Here is a 6,403-nt window from a genome sequence, read left to right as displayed (position 1 = left end):
GTCTGCACTTAATTGTAATCTTCATGGTTTCCTTTCTAATCCATTGTAGTGGTACAGAGACAAAAAGATAACAGGTGTCAATTTGTCTTGGATAAAGCATAAAGGCAACATGAAAATAAATAGTTTTTAATTGACTAAACTGTTCTTATTTCTTGAGGCTTCCCACCACAGGACAAAATTGGGGCACACAGACACTTTTTTTAATGTTCTTTTTCATTGATATACATTTTATTCTCTAATAGGTACAATACTAAAATAAACACAAGTTTAAAAAAAAGTCTTCTTAAACAAAAAAACTGTACAAAAAGCATATATATACTACATTTTAATTACAGAACAGTCTACTGTCCAAAAAAGGCACTAAATTCTGAAATAGGAGATACAATGATATAGGACTGGTTTAACTATTTCAAATTGATACGACAGTGATTTTCTTTTTTTTTTTCCCCATATATATATATATATTTTCTTTTTTCTTAAATTTTTTATTTTTTTTTGTTTTTTTTTGTTGTTGTTTTGATCACATATTCAACAAGGACTCTTAACACGCAGGGTACAGGTCTGCTCTGAGCCCTGGGGCACTGTGGGCAAAGCATCCCTTCTCTGCACTGAGGAATGTTGTATGTGAATAGCGTGTGTGTGTGGGAGCCTCACACACGATGTGTTGTTTTTACATCAACAGAACTGGGATGGGATGCGATGGGGTGGGGGGGTGAAGATTAGTCAAGTGCAGTTTGGCACAAATCTGTGTAAAGGTGCATAATTTTCCATTTAAAATTAATACAATACTTAATACCCCCAGGCCTCTCCATCACATCTGAAAGGATGCGCTTCCAGGCCCTGCCGGAGGTCTGATCCACTCCCCTGAGAAATGAGATTCAATTAGACTCCTGGGGGGCCGCAGTGACGACTGGCTCTTGTTCCAGACGCTTACTGAATTGCCCCTCCATCCACTGATTGCCTGGGTGGGCCGAGTGCTTCTCTACAGGCTGCAGGTTAGGCTATAAGCAAGACCACTTCAAACCCAACGACTGCTGAGCCACCAACTCTTAAAATAGCAACCAAATGATGTTTATTTATGTAAACTATATATACATACGTATATATATATATATATATATATACATACGTATGTGTATATATGTGTATATATATATATAGTATATATATATATATATATACACATATATACACACACACACATATATATATACATATATATATATATATATATATATACATATATACATATAGATATACATACATGCCAAGTTCATAAAATAATTTTCATTAAGTAACTGGAGAGCCTCAAATAAAAAAAAGGATGTTTGGGTCATTATATCGGTCATCACAGATGACCATCCTTATGGTTCTTTGTGGGGGCTTTACGGATAATCCTCACCTTCTCCCCCCCCCCAAAAAAAAAAAACCCCACTGATATAAAGTAGGAATAATTAGTACTAATTCAATAGGAATACCTTAGTAAGTCCCTTAGTAGCTCAAAATGAATTAAAATCTCCTTAACCTAAAACTCCAGTCTGGTGTCATGAAGCGATGGATTACATTGAAGTGAAACACCTTCTCTCCACGTGATTAATGCCTTCACAGCACTGGGGCACACAACGGCCCGGCGATTTCATCATACAGTCACACAGATTAGTGAATGTGCACTGTGAACTGTAACAGCCTCGGAAAGGAAAAGTGGAGCTGGACCAAGTTGAACATATAAGGGTCTGCAGTTAGTCAGTCTCTCTCTCTCTCTGCTTCAGTTTTAGGCTCTGCTTTTGCTACAGACCCTCTTCTCCGACACCGAGTGAAAAGATGTGCTTCTGCATTAATGAAGCCAGATCCCCCAGTAAGACGACGCCTCCAGGACTGCACTCAATCTGCCCCCCCTCGTCTGACAGCGGCCTTGGACAGTGTTTTATAAACTGATTGATGACAAGAGGGAGGGAAGGGCGAGCGGAGTCGTTTCTCCAGATAGTCATTAGCATTAGTCTTTTCGTGATTGTGTTCAATTTAGTCACATTGTGCAGCCTGTACTTCAGAGACAGCGGTGCGGAGAAACATCCATTTATTTATATAGAGTGTAGAGCCACTCGCGTGCCACAGTGATGCATCTCACATGCAGCAACGGTTTTAATAGCTTTCCTAATCTGCGTTGTGGAAGCCATCATGTGCCTGCCCCCCCCCACCCCTAGCCACACATCATCTGCTTCATCCCTCACAAAGCACCACAGCTGCTCTGACACATGACATGTGGGGATTTTAAAACCCTCTCTGTATACAGGAAACTGGAAACTTGAGGTCAGGATTAGACCGGAAGATTGATCGAGGAAATGTGACCTGGATCAAATGGAAATGACATCATCACAACTGTGGGATAATCTCAGGATGAGTCTTCGGCCGAGGAGTAACAACGAAACAAATCACAGGAGCTTGGCCTACACAATCTAGAAACACACACTATGAGGACAGACTCCTTTCTGCGATTAACCACAGAAGCAAAAAAACATCTAATCTTCTCCTCCTGAAGGCACACATGCAAAGACCAGTTACACCAGGTCAGATAAAGACTCGGACAACACAGAACAAGCCCCAGCTGGCCAATCCGGCTAGGAAGAGTGGACAGGAGGAAAATCTGTGAATGTCTCTGCCCCCCGTACCCCCACTTCTCCTATTTTATGAAAATGTATCCAAAGAACATGGCAGACACCCGACTACTACTAAAATTAAGTCGTATACACTGAACATGATAAAACGTTGGAAGTGCGAGATCTGATGCAACCATAAAGAGCTCGGACAGGACTAATACTGCGTTCCCTGATAATATATTGCAAGGCTTTTGTCGTTTCGGGCTCCTAGCAGTTTCAGGACTCCCGTTTCGCCCAAGCTAAGGAAAAGGCTACATTAAATGTCCCTTAGTGGCCAGCTGTTAGCAATGGGGTGGGTGGTCGATTAAATGAATGAATCCTTCCAGGGGTGGGTAACTCTAAAGTGACTTAATAAGTGCAAATAATCCCTGTGAGAAATGATAAAAGAGTTAGTCTGGATCTGGGAAGACTAACATAAATAAACACTGTTCACACCTCAGAGTTCAATGTGGTAGTTCCCCAGATCCAGGTTCTCTTCTGATCTTTCTTGGAAATAGAGTCACAGTCGAAAGTATTCACACCCTGTGTTTGAACACCGTGCAGTGATTGGTTTGGTATGAGAAGCGTTCTCTTGTATGTTTGTCAGAGCTTCTTTAACACTGATTCAGCCCAGAGAGAATGGCACCGGACTAAAGTGAGTCAAGACAGGGCGGGTGTATAAACTTTGGACTGCCACTGTGCTGATTGCCATAGACTTGTGTTTGACTGCACTATAAATCTATGGGGCTTCAGAGGAAAGTGTGGAAAACATTGAAGAGCGTTCTCCTGTGTTTCTATGACTGACGTATGGGCTGCTCTCCTTAGTGAGGGGCTGTGTGTTCCCCTGTGTCCTGGAGAGGGGATGCTTTGCCACAAAATATCTTACAGTTAGAAACACAAACAGGCAGACTGACATTACATCAAAATGGAAAAACAAAACCAACACAAAAGTCAAACTGTTCAAATAACAAAATCCAAACAAACAAACAAACAAAAAAAAAAAACCTGGTATTACTCAATGTAATAACATTTCCTGCTTTGCAGAATCGTATCAACGGAACATAAACGAAACAAACCTTAAAAAAATACAAATACATCGTCTGATTTTTAGAACAGTCTTTTTTTTCTCTTAAGATACATATTTGATACAGAACCAAGCGCTAGGTTACTTGATAGCAGAGCTTCAAAGAATCTCAAGCTCTGAAGCAGCAGAAAGATTTACCAGTCAGCTTAGCTGTCATTCAATAGCTATTACTTTTTAGGTTAAAAAAAACCCAAACGAAAAACAAAAAAGGGGTTATTTCACATTAAAAGCAGCATCCTATGGGCCGGGGGGAACGGCTTGGGGAGGAAATTGTATTTAGTGGCTTAATTCCCCCTCTCCTGCGTACTATAGGACACCCCCCTTTCTCTGTTCCTATACGTCTCTCTCCAGTCATGAAGGATTCCTCGATTGGCTGTCAGACGACCCCAGCCACCAATCGGAAGGATATTAAAGCAGCAGGAGCTCCTCCCACAGCAAGCTGCCTACACCAATCAGGGAAGCCCATTGGCGGTGGCAGGAACTCAACACTGGCCTATCTGATAGAGGCTTAGCGTGCTAAATTGGACTGCTTTTTTATTATTAACATTATAATTTTAACATTTCGAAAAGCACTTTCGGCAGGAGCACTATTTTCGGACAATCTTCTAGCACACCCAGCTGGTACACGTGCATAAAAGACACGCGGGAACATGAATGTCATAACATGAAGCAAATGAGAAAGCCCTGCGCGGCTTAAATGGCTTTGATTGGATGTCTAGTTAATTTCCTCTGTGCCTCCTACATGTCCCCATGTTTGTTTTTGTGCACTGTGACCAGTTTGTCCATTTCCCCAGCCAAAGTGTTCCTGCAACGTTACTTAGTCTGAGGGGGAGAGTCTTTTCCGAGTCTTAAACTCGCTGCCGAGCAGCTTATCGACAAAATCGACAAATCTTGCATTTTAAAGAGTTGTCCGTGAAGCAACACAAACGTAGCGGGCAGATTCATCTGAGGGGCGAGGAAGATGGAGAGGACGACAGCAGCAGACTATTAGGCTTTAGAAGGATAACGTGGTTTACAGAAATTAGGTCAAATTACAATCAACTAATACTCAGGTGATTCTTTCTTGCACTCAAATGGAAATGCATTGAACACGTCGCAATTATTTAGACACTCAGCAGAGCCAGTTACCAGCCATCTTGAAACCTCTGACGACATTGTTAATGTCCGAAGCGATCATTTTGCCTTTCTTTATTCAACCCGTACTGGCGGCGTCCCAACACTTCATTCGTTTTTATAAAACAGGCACTAAATACTCTAGAAATCAAGAGCAATTTGACAATGACTTTAAAATAAACATTTTTCAAGTAAGGAGGTAAAAATTATACGCGTTTACACACACATATACGTAACTCTTGAGCGAGCATCACACTTCAGAAAATCTGTGCTTTCCTGAAGACATGGCGATCACTTCAATACTATCAGTTTAAACTTTAAAGGCAGGGTGAATTGGAAGAAAAAAAAAAAAAAAAAAAAACCTAAGTATAACTTAATTTAACCACACAGTGATCCACACGGATCTAAAACAACAGAATTCATGATTTCCTGCTGTGCGGTACGGACCTACAACACTTTTGTCCTCATATCTTGTTCAGTCCAACAGCTGGACACCAAAAAACCTCATATTGTCCTTCTACAGGTCTCCACCAATGAAAAGGTGTTTTGTTCTTCTAATTCCTTGTGTTATCAATCTCCTCGATCTAGCATTAACAACAGTTCAGTTGTAACAGTGAAGGAAGTTATTGCTTTCTCCTGCTCAGGAGTCAGTCTGAGAGACGCTTCTGTCTCTGCACTCGAATCAGAGCGTGTGTTGTTACAGGCGTGTGCGGGCTGCAACACATTCTATAGAGGAATCGGTTGATTGGGGGGAGGGGGGGGCAATGCTATTTCTTTCCTTAAAAAAAATAGAATCAGAGAACGGCATCTAATTAGCATCCCGGGGCTCTCCAAGCAGTACATATGAAACAGAAGACACAGAAGTGAAGATCACTGTAGTTTTATATATTTTTGTTAGGCTTTCACTCAACCAGACTAAAACTGGTGATAATCAATCGTTAGAAGCTGGGGAGCATCTGTCATTTACTGTTCACATGCCTTTTCAAATAAGATTGATGGTCTGGGGTATTCGGGGGTCCCAACGCTTCTGATTATTTCATTATTTGACGCACTTTGAGAACCTGTATCACCCGAGGGGTGGGGGGGTCACCTGAGGTGGAAACCGAAAGGAACAAGAACGGACAGAATTGACAGCAGACAAACCGAGCTGGCAGACGCAAACGACGACAATATTACAAAATAAATACAAATAAAAATCCCACTCTCTTAGCCTAATCTCTCCCAGCTGTAACTTCTCCTTCCGGGTCTTGGTAAAGACAGGATACTTTCCCCGGCACACTGGGAGAGTCTCGGAAGGGCCGGAGATTCCCTCATCTATAAACCGCGTTGTCCTTCTCCGGAGGAGAGCAGACGCACGGGCAAGCACAGCAGGAAGCACGGCGATATGGGGCAGGACGACACTCAACACTGCAGCTCACGGGACGCAGGGCAGAGGGGGCAGGGAGAGAGGAGGTGGCGGGCGATGCTGTGGGGCAGGGTCACCGTTCTGCCCTCGATTATCACCGGCAGGAGGGGGAGGTCTGTTATTTGTCACGCTGAGGCGTGTGAAAGCCAAGGCAGGCGGCACCATGCC

Source organism: Amia ocellicauda, chromosome 1 (assembly GCF_036373705.1).
Source record: "Amia ocellicauda isolate fAmiCal2 chromosome 1, fAmiCal2.hap1, whole genome shotgun sequence".
NCBI lineage: Eukaryota > Metazoa > Chordata > Actinopteri > Amiiformes > Amiidae > Amia > Amia ocellicauda.
Note: the sequence above shows the minus strand (reverse complement) of the source record.